This window comes from Panthera pardus, unplaced genomic scaffold (genome assembly GCF_024362965.1).
Source record: "Panthera pardus isolate Hobbes unplaced genomic scaffold, ASM2436296v1 HiC_scaffold_4, whole genome shotgun sequence".
NCBI classification, from domain to species: domain Eukaryota; kingdom Metazoa; phylum Chordata; class Mammalia; order Carnivora; family Felidae; genus Panthera; species Panthera pardus.
Genome location: NW_026526969.1, coordinates 17,458,631 through 17,477,929, shown reverse-complemented (window position 1 = coordinate 17,477,929; position 19,299 = coordinate 17,458,631). Strand labels below are relative to the sequence as shown.

Sequence of the window (19,299 nt, the reverse complement as noted above, 5' to 3'; positions counted from 1 at the left end):
CCTGCACCCTGGACGGCATCTGCTCAGGGCCAGGCCCCTCCAGACCTCTGTCCAGATGCTCTGGTCACGCACCGCCACCGTGGAGCTGGCCTCGCACTGGACCTCATGACTGCTCCTTGGGTTCCTAGGGCCCTGGCGGTCCGGCCACCCTGGCCCGCAGCGGCCACTCCACGGCCAAGCCCACGCCTCAGCCCCCAGGGGCCCATCCAGGCTTGGCTCTCATCCTCAGGCCCAAGCACAGTCTGGACCAATGGCTGCTGGGGGCATGTGGGGGTCTCCCCAGCCTGGAACCCCCACCCTTTCACACCCACCTCCTCGCCCGTCCTCTCCTGCCCAAACCACCTTTTGTCCAGCTGTTCTCTTTTCTCTGGTCTGAATCAGCTTGGACCCTCAGATACATCTTCCCTCCTGGAGCTTTCCCCCGTCCAAAGAGGCTGAGTAATTACACTGCTATAAACTGGAAACACTTCTCAGCAGCAGTGATAGGAGTCAGCAGGTCCAGACTCCCAACTGGAGCCCACAGCTGTGGTCTGGGCTGCCTGCCTGGTGGGCAGCAGAGAGGCTGAAGCCCTGGGGAGGAGGGTGAACTGTGAGGCTTGCTGGAGCTCACTTCCCCTCCCATTTATCATTTGCCCAAGGTCAAGCACACAGAGGGATGGACAGATAGATGGAAAAACAGACAAATAGAGGGGTAAATGAACATATGGATGGATGGATAGATGGATAGAAGGGGATGGATGGATGGATGGAAGGGGATGGATGGATGGATGGAAGGGGTTGGATGGATGGATGGATGGAAGGGGTTGGATGGATGGATAGATGGATAGAAGGGGATGGATGGATAGATGGATGGAAGGAAGGGAATGAATGGATGGATGGAGGGGGATGGATGGATGGATGGATAGATGGATAGAAGGGGATGGGTGGATGGATGGATGGATGGATGGATGGATGGGGATGGATGGATGGATGGAAGGGGTTGGATGGATGGATGGATGGATGGGGATGGATGGATGGATGGAAGGGGTTGGATGGATGGATGGATGGATGGATAGATGGATGGAAGGAAGGGAATGAATGGATGGATGGAAGGGGATGGATGGATGGATGGATGGATGGATGGATGGATGGATGGAAGGGGTTGGATGGATGGATGGATGAACAGAGTTAAAAGGGTCTGAGAGGCAGTGATCTGGGAGGGCAGACAGCCTTCAACTCCCTTCTCTAGGCTCTTAGGGGCTCATGGGAGCAAAACTACCAGTCAAGGGTTGAAACAGCAAACCCTAAATTACCCTAACCCTGACCTTTGAATTTGGTGATGATTCTACAGGTGGGCACATCCCACAGGACCTGAAAGTTTGCCCTGGGCTCTTTCTTGCAAGGACTCAGAGGTCATGCAACAACCTCTGTCCAGCTATGCCAAGAGGAAGGACACAGCGGATCTCAACTCCCATCATCTCTGGGACCTGCCTGTGTGCCCAGCTGCAGGGGGCTGAACGGAGTCTGCCAGAGCCGGTGACTATGACTGTATTTGGAAAAAGGCCCAATTGCAGATGTAATTAAGGCTTCCCAGGTGAGGTCCGCCCGGATTACCCAGGATGCACCTTAGACCAGGGTCTTATAGGACACAGAAGAGAGACACAGACCCAGGGGAGGAGGCACAGGTTGGAGCGATGCGGCCACACGCCAAGGACCGCCAAAGATTGCCACCCGCCAACCCAGGGAGCTACCTCCCTCCGCCGGGGCGGTCTGTCCCTTCCGTGTCCACCTGGCAACCGAGGCTGGGCACCTGGCTTCAACTCCTGGCTTCATCTCAGGCCCCTCTCTTGGGTGTCCCCCGCGGACTCTCTGAGCCCCAGGCCCCGGGGGGCTGAGCCTGGAGATGGGGGAGGCCGGGGATGCCCTCTCCACCCTCTCTCGTTCCCGTCTCTACACGCCCCGCCCCTCCTCTGCACCCCACCACGGGGTCACTCGGTTCCCTGTGGTGCAGATGCCTGGGGAAGGGAGTTCTCTTTCCCGGCAGGCCCTTGACTGAGGGCCGTTCTTATCAATGCCATCACTCTGTCCCCGAGCCGTGTGGCCCCTACCCACCGCCCGGAGCCACGGCCTCAGACCCCACCATCCAAATGGCTAAGTGGCCCCGCAGCCCCGCCGAGCAGGTGGCACAGTCCATCCCTCCTCCTCGGCTGAGGCTGGTGCTCGGGTGTCCAGGCTGTGGGAGCACAGCCCACCGCCCGCCTCCTCCGGACAGACTTCCCTCAACACGGCCCGGGGGACAGGGCCAGACAGGAGCCGGACACGGCTGCATTGCGAGCGGGCCTCCGGGGCGGCTGAGAGTGCGGGTGACCCCTACGTCACCCTGGGCACAGTGCTGGAAGGCAGACCCCGGCCCGGCCCGCCGTGGGGGAGCCCGCCGTCCCCCCAGGATGCCCTCTGAGCTCCCCCGGGCCTCCCGGGCCTCCCCACCCTCTGAGGTCATTTTCCACCCGGCCCACGCCCGCTGGAAAAACAGACCAGGACAATCTCGTTGCCAAGCCAGGGGGGCCGCCGGGTGGGGGGCAGTGGGAACCTGACCAGGCGGCAATTTAAAACAGGAGGAGCCGCTCAGCCGCCGCCCAGGGAGTGGGCTGTCGGGGCCAAGCCGGGCGCCCCTCAGGAGGCCCCGTCTAGGCCAAGAGGACCCGAGAGTGTCGGGGGAGCCAAGGTCTGGAGCGGCCCGGCAGATGCTGCCAGGGGCACGGGGGTGACGCCCAGGCCCTCACGCGCCCCCACTCTCACCCCGCCTGCGTCACAGGGCCCAGCGGAGTATGGACACGCTCAGACCCGACGGCCCAGATCCCATCCAGCCGTGTGGACAGACCCCGGTGGGCCAAGCGGCCTCCTGTCCCGTGGCGGCCGAACCCCCCCCCCCACCAAGCCTGGAGACCAGAAGTCAGAGGCCGCACTCCCTCCTGGGGCCCTGGGGGAGGGTCCCTCCCGCCCATCCAGCTTCGAATGTGGCCGACACCCTCGGCCTGTGGCCTCATCCCCCGGCCTCTGCCTCCGCGCCTTCCTTTCCTCTTCTTGCGACAAAGCCGATCTCTGTACCTAGGGTCTGCCCCACTCTGTCCGATCACACAGTGACATCTGCCAAGACCCTATTTCCAGGGTCACTTTCTGAGGTTCTGAGTAGCCGTGAACTTTGCAGACACCCTGCACAGCATCCCAGGAGGTGAAGGGAAGGCTGGCGTCAGGAAACCGTCGGCAATGCCTGACGGGCGGGCTGGCGGCGTCCCGGGTCCTGCGTCCAGACCGAGGATGCTAAAAGGGGGCAGAGGGGCCGCTGGATACCCCGGGGCAAGCGTGGCTGGAGGGAGAGAGGCCCTCTCCCTGGGGCACACGGCCGGGCTCAGGAGATGCTCCTGGGGTGGCTGGGAGGCGGCCGGGGCGGGGGGCGGTCAGAAGGGAGAGGCCCCAGGGGAGAAGCTCGGACGGCAGGACCCAGCAGGTGAGGGGCCCACGTGCCAGCCCAGAGGGGAGCCCGGGGGGCCTGGGGTTAGAGGCGACCGTGCTTGGGGCCAGGCGTGTGACAGGAGGACCCGGTGGCCACAGTGCCAAGCGGACACAACTGCACCCACCCTCCCGGCGGCCAGCCTCCCCTGGCCTGTCGGGAAGGGGGTCGTCGAGGGTCTGCGGAGAAGGCAGCTGCATATGGGGGGCAATAGCTGTGCCTCCGGCGGGAAGGCGGGAGAGGGGGAGGTGCACTGGCTTCCTTCCTGGGCGGAGACGCTGATGCGTCTCAGACTGTGGAGCGGGGGTCCCGGCCTCCCTGGACCGGTGCAGAGCACTCCCCGGGCTCGCGGTCCACGGGCTCCGGAGGAAGAAGGGCCATCTGTTTTCTGTCGGGTGGATAGTCTGGGGCTGCGGCTCACGCGGCGGGGGGGGGGGCCCACCGCTCCAGGTGGGGTGCCTGCAAGCCCGCCAGCTGTCCCCCAACATGCGGAAATGGGAGCATGACCACAGCAGCTCGGCTGGCCGACGCTGTCTGTATTGTCCAAGCTAAACCCCACGGGGCAAGGAGGCCAAGCCTTCCAGAAGGTTCCAGGTTTGCCCCCTGGGAGAACAGGGGGGCAGCAAGGTCTCCCTGATTTCCTGCGCCGGCCCCTCGGCAGACCGGTCGTTCGCCCTGGTCGGGTCTCTCACGGAGGCCCTGTTCTCTCCCCCCACGTCGCTGGGAGAAAGGCCCCCCTCAGGCTCGAGAGGCAGGTGCCTCGTCCAGAGAGGGGCTGTGGGCCCCACGCAGGGCCCCTGCTTCCACGACGGAGAGCCCACGGCACGGCCCTTCGGTGCACTGGTTTCCAACCCCAGGCCCCCAGGAAGGGGCTGTGCTCTTGTGCTCAGTGGCTCCGTAACCCGCCCGCGAGGTCAGGCCTGGGGAGGCCCGGAGGTCCGGGTGTGGACAGGTGAGGGCCGCACGCACGGGGTGGGGGGAGCCCTCCTCGGGGCAGGTGTGTTTCCTTCCTCGGTGCGTAAAACACACACGTCTCGGAATGTCCTATTTTAACCACTGCTCGGCGCACAGCTCCGCGGCGGTAAGCACGTTCCCGCTGTTACGGGGCCAGCCCTTGTCAATCCTCCCAAATTGGACCCCTGACCCAGCGCCTCCAACGGAGTGGCCTCGCAGCGCGTGCTGAGTGCAGGAAGTATCGATGGGACGCTTGACAACGTTAAACGGTTCTCAAGGGCCAGAAATTCACCCATTTGACGCGCTCACCCGAAGGGCTCCCAGCATTCTCACAGGTACACGCGACCACCCCACGGTAGCGTTTCGAAGATTCCCGTCCCCGCGGAGAGAAGCAGCCCGCTAGCCCCATGGCCCTCTCCCCTCCCCCAGGCTGACCCCAGTGGCCTCTGTCGCAGAGGGACAGGCCTGAGGTCCGCGTGGGGGAAGCGTGATGTGCCCCTGTCTGGTTGGACACATGACACCCCTTCTCAGTCTGGGACACCCCGTCTGGGTGGCCCGGGGCGGCTGGTGAGTGCAGGGCCCGAGGGCGTGGGCCCTGCCAGCCCCAGCACGCCCACAGCCCGCCATCACTGCGGCTGTGAAGGGCTCCGACTTCTTTCAATGTTTGTTTATTTTTGAGAGAGAGAGAAACAGACAGAGCAGGAGCGGGGGAGGGGCAGAGAGCGAGGGAGACCCAGAATCGGAAGCGGGCTCCAGGCTCCGAGCTGTCAGCACAGAGCCCGACGCGGGGCTCAGACTCACGGACCGCGAGATCGTGAGCTGAGCCGAAGTCGGACACTTGGCTGACTGAGCCACCCAGGCGGCCGTGGCCTCTGACTTTTCAAAAAGAAAGAAAGGAGGTGATCCTCTGAAAAAGGATCCTTGTGTCTGGTTCTCTCACAAAGCGAGCTCACATGTTTGGGAGAAGTTGGGAGGGAAACTGACCGCCACAGGCCTGCTCTGAAGGGGCCAGCGGCCAGCAGCCATTGTCCTGCTCCCCAGACACGTGGACGCCCTGCCCCCAGCTGCCCTTGCCACCCTCGCCTGCCCACCTCCCGCTCCGAAGGCGTCTTCTGTGCCCGGCAGGGGCCGTCTCCACGGCAACACGGCTCAGTGACAGCGGGGGGGAAGGTGGTCTTCTCAGGGGTATCAGGCGTCCGGGCCTGTGACCTGCGTCCAGCTGGGCCTCACCCGATGGGCTCGTTTTACCCGTCGGATGCCATCATCTGCTCTGGCTGCCCTGCCGGGAAGCAAAGACACAGCGGGAGTCACTTCTCCCCCAACAGCGGCCGACGGCCACGTTGGGACCCCCACCCCGGGCCCCCGCACTAGGATCACCGCGGTGCCCTCAACCGTGCGCACGGCCAGCTGAGACGGCTGTCCTTCCAGCCTGTGGGCCCTGCCCCCCCTCCACAGGAGGGGACACTGAGGCACAGCGATAGGCCACTCGTCACCCGGCTGGGGTTCTCCGACTCCTGATTAACGTCAGTGGTGACAGCACTTAGCTCGTGCTGTGCCTTGATTCCAAACCCCACCTGCGCGTCCTGGTGCTTCCAGCTCCGGAAGGCCAGATCTCTTCCCAACATCTGCCCTCGGGGCAGCGACAGAGAAGCTAACTGCAGCCCAGGACGTGCTGTGGGGCAGAGCGGACTTCCACACAGAGGCCCGGCCTTCCTCCGAGGCTGTCTCCATCCAGGGCCCCTCCAGGTGACGTCCAGCTGGCCCGTGGCCCACATTCTGGGGGGGAAATCCGGGCAAAGACAACGCTGGTGCCTCCCGGGCTGATCACCCACACACAAATGTCATCCCAGCACGTGCCCATCTCGTTGGATCCCAGGCGTGCTGTGGACAACGGATGCAGCTACCGCCTTTTGCAGATCAAGAGACAGAGGCTCAGGGCCCAGGCCCCTGGTCCAGGGTCTCGCCAGCTTGGTGGGGTGAGGCTGTCCCCAGACCCGGGCACCAGTCCCCCCTGCCTCCTTCATTAACATTTGTAACGAGAGCATCCTTCATGCACGGCGTCTCTTGCACACGCGGTGATCACGCAGCATCTTCTGCCCTCCGCGAGGGTAGGCGACCACTTCTCAGGGGTGAAGACTGAGGCACAGAGACCGAAGGGACCCGCTGAAGAGGCCAGCACCGGCCACCTCCCCGTGTTGAGCCTGGATTCCTACGCTGCGGTGAGCGGTTCGAAGGTGAGGAAACAGGCTCGGGGAGATGGCATGGCTCCTCCCCTGTCTGTTCCACCGGAGCCCCTCAGGCTGTGGCTCCAGAAGGCCCCATACGGCACACCCTGCGTTTGTCCCCTGCATCTCAGCCGCCAGGCCATCCTGTAGGAAGCTGGGCCGCCATGCTGGGTCAGGAGCTCCAGCCCCACGTCCGGGGCTGAGGGAGAGACAAGAAGAGACTATTCCGAGAGGCCCTCCCACTCCAGACGCCCCTTGGGGAGGGGCTCCGGGACGCCCCCAGATGCATCGTGTCCCCCAGGAAGCAAGAGCACCATCTCTGGCCTGGCGTGTCCCCACGGCGGTCCCTCCTGCCCCCGGGGAAGCCGCCTGGGCACCCACTGTGCGTCCTCGCCCCTGGCCCGGGCAGAGGGGAAGTCGGGCACCCATGAGTCACCCCAGGGAAGTCCAGCCTGTGTGTCCAGCCGGGAGGGGCCTCCGTGCTGTGTGTGCTCTCACTGCAAGCGGAAGAAATGTCCTCCCGCAAAGGTACTGCGGCCACTTGCCAAGTGGATTCCAAGGGTATTTTCCAGGCAAATCAGGAAGTGAACTCAGCTCCTCATCCAGCCTCCTGGGAGGGGTTCCTTGGGAGGAACCACACACCCTTCCCTGACCCTGAGCCCCTGGGACCCATGGCCCCGTGGCCAGGCGCCCAGCGCCCGCTCCGAGGGGGGGAGGAGCCAGAGCTGAGGCTGCCACAACCCGACCGGGGGGTTGGATTGTCCGTCAGACCCAGGGGGTGCACAGAGATGACTCTGGGGGGCGGGAGTCAGAGGCAACCAGCTCCCACTGGGAGGGAAGACGGTGGGGGCGCTGACTGAGGGGGCCTGGCCAGTGTGGGGCACCTTCTGGGACCAGGACAAGCCGCCTCAAGCCTCCTGACGCAGATCTGGGGGGCTTGAAGCCCTCAGGGCAGCCATCGGTCACCGGAGGCCATCCCTGCGGCACAGGATGCTGTCGCCAGAACCCCTGCACGAGCCCCGCATTCCAGCCAGGAAAACCCCAGTTCCGTCACCTTGCTGGGGAATTCACCCAGAAGGAGAAGTTTACTAAGTTCACCTGAAACCCCCGGGAAAGGTCACGGCCAGGTGAGGCACCAGCCCTTCCAGCCCAGGTGACTCAACGGCCCCGGGGGCAAAGACACCCGTGGAAATTGGGGGAGCCCCCGATGCCCCGGCTCGGAGGCAGATCCTGGGGTCCCAGCAGCAGAGTCCAGTTTTCCCTCTGGGTTCAGGGAGACACCAGGTCACATATGGCCCAGTTCCACCCCGTGAGCGAGGCTGGGTCACATATGGCCCACCCAGCCCCCCGCTGCCCGTGGCCGGGGCCAGTCGCCTAGCCTCCCCGAGCCCCCAGCTAACCGGGCCTCCCCCACCTTGGGGGCAGGCTGCTAGGTCGGCCCTCCGTGCTCTAGCGCCCGCACTGGCTGCGGAGGCTGCCAGCGGTGTTAACCTCTCAGCTCCGGCTGGAAGCGGGCGTCCGCGTCTGGCCCCAGACGGCACGGAGACGGCTGGGGGTCGCCGGAGTCTTGGGGAACCGATAACGCCACCGCCTCAGGACGACCCCGCCAGGCGGGCTGCAGTGGGGCCAGAGTTCAAGCTCATTAGCACACGCAGAACTGCAGTCCAAGGAGGCCCTCCCGCTCTGACCTCTCCACCTCTGTCTTCCGCTTGCGGATGGGTCGCCCGCCGGCCCTCCCCGCTCGGGTCGCTGTGACGCCACCAGGCCCTCTCCCCCCCCCGCCCCCGCACCCATGAGCAGCGCCCCTTCCCAGCTCTGTGGTCCCCTACAGGCGGCGGTGGGACAGCAAGAAGGAGGCCAGCGTCTGGGCTCCCCGGCCCTCTGCGCCCACATGCCTCGCCTGCAGAGCCCCCTCCCCGAGACATGATGCCATCAGGCCCTGCGGTGGGAAGGAGGCATGTGCACACAGACCCTCAGCCTGCCTGGCCCCCCGACACCACCAGCTCGCGTGTTCGTGCACCCCGACACACGGACGCGCCCACTTTGTGCGCGCTGAGCGCGGGGCTGGAAATGCCGTCGGAGGGTGTCCCTGTGCTTCCGGCCAGTGCTGGCACAGAGCTGGCCACCCGGGCCCCTGACGTCCAGGAGGCGTGTGGAGGCCTGGCAGGATAGACACCGTGCCACTGCCTTTTCCCCAACGTGGGCCTGTGGCTCTGACACGGCCTCTGCCCCTCGGCGGGGCCGGCACCGGGCTGCGCGGGGTTCCTGCCCACGGACAGGATAAGCGCCAAGCCCCCAGCCCGGTGCCCGGCCCAAGTCCCTGGGGCCTCGGGGCACATGGACGAGCCACCGTGGCCCCAGGGGGCCTCCGGGACGACTGGTCGAGGACAGCTGCTCCCACATCCCCTTGGCTGTGTCTGCACGGCAGGCCCTCACTCGAACCGGGAAGGTTCCACGACTCGGCTCCATGGTGGCCTCGCTGGGTCCTCACACACCTGGACCGCAGGTGAGCCTGAGGACCCGCGCCTTTCACCATACGTCACCTCTGCCGCCTGCTGGCCAGACAGCCGGGAGCGTCCCAGCAGGCCCACAAAGACTGACCATGTCTCCAGAAATCCCGAACCAGCCGTTACAGAGCCGGAGGCCAGGCCCGCGCGGGATGGGCGACCGCACAGGACAGCTGCACGAACGAGGCGCCAGCGCGGGCGTGGCCTGCAGTGACCCTGCCGTGGGCCCGGCTGGGCCGCCGTCGGTGCGCGTGGGGGCCCCGGGCACCGGAGAGCCAGCCCCGGCCGCCCTGCCTGGGAGCCGTCCCCTGCTTGCTGGTCTGCGGCCGACTTAATCCACACTAATTGGATCCCGCCTCGGTGCTGAAAGCTCTCCGTGCCTGCCGGCCTGCTGCTGGTTTCGCACAGAATTTTAATTGTTTCCAAATTAATCCTCCGACTGGAGTGAGCTCAGCGCAGATAAGCCGGTCACAGGGAGGGGAGCAGCCGCCTTCCCATCCTCCCGGCCCAGAGCTGGCCGCCCCTCCGGGGGCGTGGGGAGGCCGAGCCTGGAGCCTCGGACATGACGTGATCACCGAGAAATGTCCAGCGCCTGCTCCCGCTCTCCCGCCTCCGAGAGTGCGGCCGGGTGCTCTCCTTCTGTGTGCTCTTGGCTCGGCTGCTTCCCTAATCCCATTTTCGCCAGTTTCTATCCAATTTAATACAGCTTCTGTAAGTCAACATTAATTACCCTGTGTGCGTCCAGCCCCGCATTCTGCCGCTCTTTGCTCACTGTCCAGTATCTGGGCTCCAAGGGCGGGGGGCTTTCAGCCCCACTTCCACACCAAGGAGCCCCCACCGTGCTGAAGGGGCAAGGTCCCAGCCCGGCAACGCGAAGGACCAGCCTCTTCCGCCAGGAAGTCTTCCCTGATTGCCTTGGCCTCCCTCAGCTTCGAAGACAACTATGGTCTGTGCCAACGCTGAGCACATCCTGCCCGCCATCCTGCTCATGAAGGGCTCGGGCACCTTGCAAAATGTATCCCTTGCACTTGGATAAAAATGAATAAAGATTCCAAAAGCATAAGCAATAAAAGAAAAAACAGATACATTAGATTTCACCAGAGTTAAAAAGTTTCGTTCTTCAAAAGACACCATCAAGACGGTGAGAAGACAACCCACAGAGTGGGAGAAGATATTTGCAAATCACCTGTCTGATAAAAGACCAGTATCCAGAATATGTAAAGACCCCTTACGACTCACCACCAAAAGACAAGCCATCTTATTTTTAAAAATGGGCAAAAGATCTGAACAGGCATTTCACCAGAGGAGATACACAAACGGCCAATCAGCACATGGAAAGATCCTCAACGTCACTGGCCGTCAGAGGACGCACGGCAAACCCGCCGAGGGGTGCCACTCCACGCCCACCACGGCCACGGTCCACCAACAGGCCAACCAGCATTGGCGAGGACGTGGGATGTGGGACCCTGTGCGTGGCTGGTGCGGCCATGGCAGAAAAGAGCTGGGCCCTGTAGACAGAGGGGGGATCGGGGGCCGCCCCGCGGGACGACTCGGGGCTCATCCCACAGGGACGCGGCTCCCTGACTCAAGTTTGAAGAGCGTTTCCGTGATTTTGTGAAACGGGTTTAGAGCTTGTTGGTGGCCTGGATGGGGGGGCCCTTGAACATGCAAGCGGTCAACCCGGTTCACACGGAAGCAAACCCACGCTGGGGGTTTGAACAAACTCTCCCCAGTCCCATGGCCAACGCCCACTTGGAGGCCTCAGACCCGCCAGCTTGGGGTGCGGACCGAACTTTCTGGGCGTGGATGGAGCTCCCCTGCAGCCTGCATCTTGCTTGACTTTTCTTTCTGGAAACTTCTGCGCTGGGATTCTTACACATCCAGCATCACAAGGAGCCCACAGGCGATGTGCCAGCCCAGGGCCTCCCAGGTGGAGTCCCGACACTCGAAGGTCCTGAGGCCCCTTCCCAGAGGGAGAGACGTTGCCGGCTGTACCCAGCTCCCCTCTGCTGAGGGGATGCACGGAACTCACCCACCAGCTGAACCCTGGCCCCGCGGTGACCACACTTGGAGCTTAGACAGATGGTCAGCTCTGGCCTCTGACGGCAGAGCTCCTAACAGCTCCCCAGCCCGCCCCCTGGCCTGAGAAAGGGGAGCCCCAGGGCAAATGGAAGTTCAGGGGACTCCCCCAAAGTGCTGGGAGGCTATGCCTCAGGCCTCGGCCCTGTGCCGGGGAGGGGCTGCACGAGGCACCACTCTTGGCCCGAGTGCAGGCTCTGGGCGTGAGCACGGGTCTCCAGGGCTCAGCTGGGGGAGAAGGAGGCAGTTCTGACGGTACCGAGGCCCGTGGACTATGCCCTGAGCAAAGGGCACAGAGGACAGGGGCTGGGGGTCCTGCCACTTGGGGGGCATGTTGCACTCTGCGGCAGATGGCTTGAGTTCGCTAGTCAGCTGAGCAAGCTGGGTTCACCCGGGTCATCCAGTTGCTCCCAGGGCCATCAGGGGACCCTCAGAGCGGAGGAGGGGCCAGGGAGACACGGTGGCCGGGGGTGGGGGGGGGGGTGGACCCGGTCCCGGAGGAGGCGGTGTCTCCAGAAGCTGGAAAAGGCAGGACACAGGATCCTCCCCTGGAGCCTCCAGGAGCCAGTGCCGCCCACACCTTGACCTTGGCCCCAGGAGACCCGTGGACTGTGACGGAGCACGATGTCGCGGTTTTAAGGCACTGGGTTTGCGGGGATTTGTTACAGGAGCGGTCGGAAACTAAGACGCTCTCGTCTCCCCACATTCCCCAGGAACGTGGCCAGAGCCCCAGGCCACGGTGTGGATCCAGGAAAACAGCCACGGAAGGTTCCACAGAGGGGCCGGAGGGGCCACGCGCCCTGCTTGCCGCGCCCTGATGGACAGCTGGCTCCGACCAGGTGCCCAGAGCTCTGAGGCTGCCTGTCCACTGTGGCCCGAGGCCCAAGGGCTCATGGGGGGCCTGCGGGACCTCAACAGGGCTAGGCGAGCCTGCCGGCCCCACGCCAGGCCCTGGAGGCAGCTGTCCTCCGCTGACCCTGGGCAGCAGATGTGGCCGCAGGCAGTGGGCCCGGACCCGGCACAGTCCGCCCCAGAGCTGTGTCCGCGAGTGCAACCAGGGCGTCCTCTCAGGCGCCGGGACGGGCTGGGGTCGTGCCTTCACCGAACCCTGCCCTCCAGCCTGTGCTGCGCTCCAGATAACCCCAGCGCTCAGGTGGGGAGACTGAGGCTAAGAGGGGCCAGCGGTCACCAGCTCGAGGCTCCCATCGGGACCCGGCCCTGCAGGGACGGCTCGCCCACTCAGTTCTGTGGACAAAACGCAGGGAGGGACCAAGAGGGGACTGGGACACCCACCCAGCCTGGACCCAGACCCCCACCTGCACCTCTCCCTGGAGCCAGGAGGCCGCTGAGGAGAACTGTGCATGGCGGGTGCCGGGACCATAAATCACAGTCACGTCCACGGTGTCAGGCCCGGAGGGATCCAGGCTCCTGGCTGGTTTCCTTCCTCGGGCCGCTGCGACCCCCACCTGGCGGCCCAGCTGGGTGCGTCCCCTGGGCCCACACCTCATCAGGTGAGAACCGGCTCTCCTGGGGGCCCTGAGGGCCCTGCAGGGTGGACGGGTCCCCCAAACCAGCCACTGTCCATTTCTCACCCCAGAGCCCTCCTGGGTCACCAGGAGAAACCAAGACCAGAGAGGTACAGAGGCCCCCCCGGGGCCTCAAAGCTGCTCAGAGCTCGAGCTGACCCCGGACCCAGCGCCCTGCCTCCGGGCACAACGGCCCCAGAGCCCAGGGCACGGTAGGCGCCACCTGTCAGACGCAGGTGCGGTAGGGGACTTCTTGCCAGCTGCAGCCCCCCACCCCTAGCCGGCGGGACCCCTGCTGAGTCTGGACCCCCCACCCCGCTCCCGGCCAGCTCCTCCCACAGCTACAGGTCCTCAGCAAAGATGGGGCTGTGCTGGGCTGCCCGGAACTTGGAACAGCCTGGGAGCAGTGCTGAGGTGGCCCAGACGCCGAGAGGGGAGTGGGGGGCGTGTGGCATTCTGGGCAGGAAGAGCGGGCGCCCCGCTGCTGGCCCGCACCTGTGCCAGAGGCAGATTAGCGGGCAGGGAGGACAAGTAGGAGCTGAGCGCGCTGATCTGTGGCCCACACGTGCGCCTGTGCGCGTCCCCACGTGTGTCTCTGCCGTGTTCCCTGAGCGTGCAAGCAGCTGCTTGGCTATGGAATTGCCTCGGGGAAAGGCAGACAGATGCCGCCTGGCGGTGCCGGGGTAACGCTCACCTTCCTGGGGACGTGACGGCCACCGCAGCGCCCCGAGGACCGATTTTCCACCCGAGTTCACCTTCTTCCCCTGTTCCTCCCAGCGCGGCCCCCGTTGGGGAGTTGCCCGGGCTGTCCCCCTCCCGCCTGCCGGTGAGGGGCTCCGGGCTGTGCGCAAGATGAGGGCAGACGCGAGCGTGGTCCCGATCGCCCAGAAATGGGGCCCCCAGAGGTCCTCAGGGGCCTCGGAGGAGAATCTCTCTTGGCCCCAGGTCTGTGTTCTCCCCGCGTGTCCCGGGAAGAGGGCCCATGGGCGCTGGAAACCTGCCGCGGGAAGACTCCCTTTGAAACAGACTTGAGGGGCTCCTGGCGTCTGACTTCGGCTCAGCTCATGATCTCACGGTTCGTGAGTTCAAGCCCCGCGTCGGGCTCTGTGCTCACAGTTCTCAACCATGGGGCCCGCTTACAGGCAGTGCTGTAAACATCCCCCTTGAGTGCGGGCACCTGGCACTCGGTGTGGGCACCGCTAAATACGCATCCGAGGGGGAAGTCAGGTTAATAGGCTCTTTCGCCCCTACTGCGCGCCTAGCTCTGTGCGGCCGGCTGAGTGGGTTCAAGCAGAGAAGACACAGGCGCCTGTCGCCCCAGAGGTGCAACCCCATTGGGGAAAGGCGGGCCACTGGGTTGTCCGACCCAAGGCAGGAGGAGGATGAGGCCACTGGCCAGCGGGGAGGGGGGATGGGGTCGTGCACTGGCCTCACAGACACCTGATCCAGCCACGGCGCCTAGCTCCTTCGCTCAGGGCCCCTAGCCCCCTGAGCATCCACCTCCCCCCTACGGCTTCTCCCCAGCTTCTCCCTCCGCCCCCCCGGGACAGCCACATGTGGGAGCCACCCGCACGGGGCAGAACGGGCCTTGGATGTGGGTGGAGACCGTCGGGGAGCCCGCAGTGGAGGGCAGACTGGAGGCATGTGGTCGAGAAGAGCAGGGCTGGCAACAGCGGCAGCTGTAGGAGACTGTAAGACCAGGGTCCAGTAACCAGGACCCCAGACGGGGGCTTCGAATGACAGCAACTTATTCTATCCACGTTCAAGAGGCAGGAGGGTCTAAACCCGCTGTCAGCTGCATCCCTCCGGCCTCTGACCTCAGTCCCCTGCGACTTTTCCACGGCCCCTTGGGGGCTCTGACAGCTGGGGCCCATGGGGCAGAAGATGCTGCCTATGGGGTGGAGCCTGGTGCCCATGGGGAAGGGGCCTATGCCTATGGGGCAGAGCCTGTACCCATGGGGGCGGAGCCTGGTGCCTGTGTGGCGGGGCCTGGTGCCCATGGGGTGGAGCCTGACATCTATGGGGCGGGGCCTCGTGCCCCTGGGGGCGGGGCCTGGTGCCATGGGGGCGGGGCCTGTGCCTATGGGGCAGAGCCTATATCCATGGAGGCGGAGCCTGGCACCTACAGGGCAGGGCCTGCTGCCCATGGGGTGGGGCCCGGTGCCTATGGTGGGGGGAGCTGGCGCCTATGGGGCAGAGCCTGGTGCCCAGGGGCCTGCTGCCCACAGCTATCCATGGGACAGAGTCCACTGCCTATGGGGGCCGAGCCTGGTGCCCGTGGGGCAGAGCCTCGTGCCCACAGGGCAGGGCCTGCTGCCCCTGGCTCTAGTCTGCTCACTGCCCGATATTTCTGGGATCCCTGTCTTCAGAGCCAGACTGGGACAAACTGGGCTCTTGCCATCTCCCCTTGACGCCCAGAGACCAGTAAGGCTATAAGGCCAGTAAGGCCAGAGCCTGTGAATGCTGGCCTCACCTGTCTGCATTCCTCTTCCTTTGGAGGGTGAGGGCTCTGTTGCCAAAGGAAGGGGCCACGGGGACACACAGGTGGTCCCCACATGGAAACACCCTTGGCCTAACAGAGCCTTTGAAACTGCCGGTGGCCTGTATGCTCATCCCCCACATTTGGTGGTGCCTGCCTGGTTCCCTCCCCGCCACCCACACATGGGATTGCTGTAGGCCTCCTGGTTTCAGGGTCACAGCCCTGGCGTGTTTCCACAGGGTGTCCCCCACCCCTTGCTGGCGGGCAGTGTATTTAACACAGGGTTACCTCTGTCTGGCCCCCGGCACCTTGCATTTACAGCCAGAGGGTCCTCCAAGGCCCCTCTGCACCACGGATGCCTCTTACTGGCCTTCTTGTGGCCTCGACTTTGAGGCCCTGGATGCCCCCTCCCCCAGGGAGGCCCGTCGGGGAGGACATGCTGGACCCAGTCCAGGACAGGGGCATTGGGCCACCTGGAGGAGTGTGACAGGAGCCGAGCCTGGCTGGCCAACAGCTGAGCCTGAGGTGCCAGCCAGGACCCCCACCCCTGTACCCTCACTTTCCTCATGGGTGTCCTGCCCGCTTGTCCAAGAGCTCCCCACAGGCCACATGCTCATTGTCCTGGCCATGGGCATGTGACCTCCACGGTGTTCCAGAAGGACAGAGGCTCAGACAACTGTAGCAGCCACTGGGGCCGCCCTGGGCCAGCCTCACTCCAACATCTGTCTCGGTGCGCAAAGGCCTTCCCGCGGGCATTCTCTGAGCCTGGCTCTGGGGGTGCTGGTCCAGCCTGGCCCGTCAGGAGCCTCCCGGCACGGCCCCCTCTCCCCATCTGGCCAGCCCCTGTTCCGGCGCTCAGCCAAACCTCCAACCGCCTAGTTCCCCAGAGCGCCTGGGGGGACCCCTCCCACCCACAGGCCCCTGTGGACCTGGCTGTGCACCGGGGAGCTCACCTCTCTGGGCCTCAAGTGTAGGGGTCACAACTGGGCGCTGCACTGGGTTCAGGAGCGTCCCCCCATATTCGTGTCCACTGGAACCACAGAATGTGGCCTCACTGGGAAACGGTCTTCACAGGCGTAATGAGGCCATCCCGGATTTAGGTGGATTTGAACCTAACGTTTCAGGTCCTTGTCGGAAGGGAGACGCAGACAAGCAGAGGGAAGACAGTCTCTAGAGCGGGGAGAGGACAGCTTGCTGTTGTTTCAGCTGCCCCATTTGTGTGGAATGATTACGGTGGCCCCAGGACACTGACACAGGCCCCTCGTTAATGCCCTGTGCCGGGAGGCGGGGGCAAGGGCGGGGCGCCGGCCAGGACCTGCCAGCTGTGGATGGAGACGGGTGCACTGGGTGACAGGGTCCGCGGGACCCAGGCTGGAGGTCCCTGCTGAGAGTCTGCGGCCTCTGGAAGGTGGGTCCGGGAGACGGTGCAGAGCGTCGAGGGCCCCTCCCCCCAGGGCCCTAGGGAAGGAGGCAGGAGGGAGTTACAGCCGCTAGGTTTCCATCAGAGCCCAGAAGTTCCTGCGGCAGCTGGAGGAGGATGTGGAGGCCCTGGGGAGGGGGGCTGCCCCCCCAGCTTTGCGCCTGGGCCAGAGGGGTGTCCCGGGCCAGGCTCTGGTTACCTGGCCTGGCACCCATGCTCGCGGCTACCGGCGCGTCCGTCCTGCTGGCGTCCACACCCTCCTCCCGCTGCTGGACGCCCCGAGAGTTATTTCAGGCGCCTGCCGGAGACTCGGCCCGTCTGGCCAGACAGGGGCACGGCCCCCGCCCACCGGGCCCTCCCTGCCAGGCCACCCTGGCCCTGCCTGCCCGTGATGACTCACGCCCTTGTGGGGCCGCTGGCCGCCTCAGTGCAGGGCAGCCCCCGGGGACTCTGCTCCCCCAGCCCCTGTGGCGAGGAGGCTCTGCCCTACAGAGAGCAGGTCGGGGCCAGGCCTTGGGGGAGCCTCCTCCAGCCCCATAGCAGCCCCCCCCCCGACGCCCCACCTAAGCATCATCACACGTCTGTTCCCCGCTAGGCGTGAGACCCCACCAGGAAGGTCCCCTGGAGGCCCGGGGCGTGATGTGGTGGCTCAGCCACCCGACCTCTCTGGCCTCCCAGGCCCAGGCTGCTGCCCGGGCACCATGGCGTGTCCCCACTCGGATGGGGGAGATCACAGTGGCACCAGTCCCCCTGGCTGGCCCCCTCGGGGTCTCTACCACCCTCCCCTCTTAGTCCATGCCATCTGCTCTGGGCCAGGGTCTCAAAGCCCCCTTATGACTGGTGATTGAGCAAAGGGCCCAGGGAGCTTTGGGGAGCCAGCTCGCCAAGTCTAGAATGCCGGGACAGCCCTGGGGGACGTTTTCTGTGTGGATGGGGACAGGAGTGACCAGCTCAGGAGGCGACTCACGTCCTGCCCGGGGAGGCCGGCCACTCTTGCCACGGGGACAAGAACACCCTCCAAGGTCCTGTGTCACTTGGACGGGGGCATGTTCGCATCAGGAGTCCCGGGACCCGGGCCCTCCGCAGGCACCCGGGGCTGGGCAGTGGGTGCGGGAAGCCGCTCCCTGGCCACCCTACACGCCAAGCCCTTCACGCCACCCGTGCCTGCGCCCTTCAGGGTGACCTCACACCCAGCTAGAGCCCCATCCATCCCGTATGCGGTTCACCAATGCCCCCCATTCCCATGGAGGGCAGAGGGCAGGTCAGCGGGGCTCACCGGGCAGTGGGCTGGGCACAGACCCCCCCCCCCCAGGGCCACCCCCTTCCCTCCCCACACCGTCTTCCAAAAATTCAAATCAGCACAGAATCAAGAAAATAAAAGTACCACTGCCCATTTCAACTAGCAATTCCCAGCCTACCCTCTGATTTACTGGTTACTGGAAAGTAAGTTTTACAAACGGGTTTCTGTAAAGGACTTGTTTTTGGCGAGTTTATATAGCTACCTTTGTTCCATAAAAATCTGGAAGCCGCCTTCTGCGTGCTGGGCCCCTGCCTCCTCCAACACTTAGGGGAGGTATTTCTGCATGAAATACGTCTCCTTCGGCAGGGCCCCGCCGAAGCAGAAGCCAGCGCAGTAAATTCTGAGGAGGGATTTGTTTAACCTTTCACCCCGAGGCAGTAAGTGCGTCGATGAGCGCTCTGGCGCTCGGCTGTATTTTTATAACACTTGGCAGGGCCGCTTTGGAGACGAGAAAATCCGCCAATAGGAGTTGCCGCAGGGGTGGGCTCGATCGCTGGCTGGCCCCCTCTCAGAAGACATTGTGAAGCCTCTCGGGTCTCCGCAGCAAACCCATTCATTCATTCATTCATTCATTCATTCACTCGTTCATTCGAGGCTGACTTCCCTCTCTAACCAGGGGTGGTTGCTTCTGCACGAGACCACGAAAGATACTGCCCCGAGCCCGCAGCCCTGCCCCTGCCTCCAGCCCCTGCCCCAGTCCCAGTCCCTGCCCCCAGCCCCTGCCTCCAGCCCCCAGCTCCAGCCCCTGCCCCTGCCCCCAGCCCCTGCCTCCAGCCCCCAGCTCCAGCCCCTGCCCCTGTCCCCAGCCCCAGCACCTGCCCCCAGCCCTGCCCCTGCCCTGCCTCCAGCCCCCAGCCCCCAGCTCCCAGTCCCAGCCCCTGCCCACCATGGCGCTGCGGGCAGGCAAAGGAGAGTGGGGGGCTCAGCTCCGTTGCCCCCAGAAAGCAGGAGGAAGGAAGGTGGGAACAGAGAGACTTTGCCTCACTTCAGGCCATCCTACTAAGCTTGGGCCACCCTCACAGGGAGCCAGCCCTCCGTCTCCATAAGTAAGCAAGGGGGAACTGAGAAGCTGTTGGGTTCAGGAGGCCCCAGGGACCAGGGGGAGCCCGGTGAACCTGGGGCCTCTCCAGGAGGCGCCCCGCCCCCTGCTCTGAGACGCCTGGGTCTGCAGCCTCGGGCCACGGCCCGCCGCCTCCCGCCCATGGCAAAGATGCGGAAAGAGGAGGTGGACAGACCCAGGAAGCCGGGAACTTGACCGGACACACGCGTCCACCCTGAAGACCCAGCGCCCACCCAGAGGCCCGGCCGGCCATCCCACG

General features: G+C 64.8%; 1 long non-coding RNA gene across 3 annotated transcripts; it reads right to left on the bottom strand.

Moving 5' to 3' along the window:
• Window positions 1–5,082: 5,082 nt before the first annotated feature.
• LOC109259680 (uncharacterized) lies at window positions 5,083–9,408 on the bottom strand. Of its 3 annotated transcripts, none has more exons than XR_002076734.2 (3): window positions 8,070–9,408; window positions 6,019–7,292; window positions 5,083–5,723 (listed from the first exon to the last, which is right to left on the bottom strand). It is a non-coding gene; the product is annotated as an uncharacterized LOC109259680 (long non-coding RNA). The 3 variants fall into 3 exon arrangements; XR_008419149.1 differs by having other exon boundaries at window positions 5,083–6,658; window positions 7,168–7,292; XR_008419148.1 differs by having other exon boundaries at window positions 5,083–7,292.
• Between the last annotated feature and the right edge of the window lie 9,891 nt (window positions 9,409–19,299).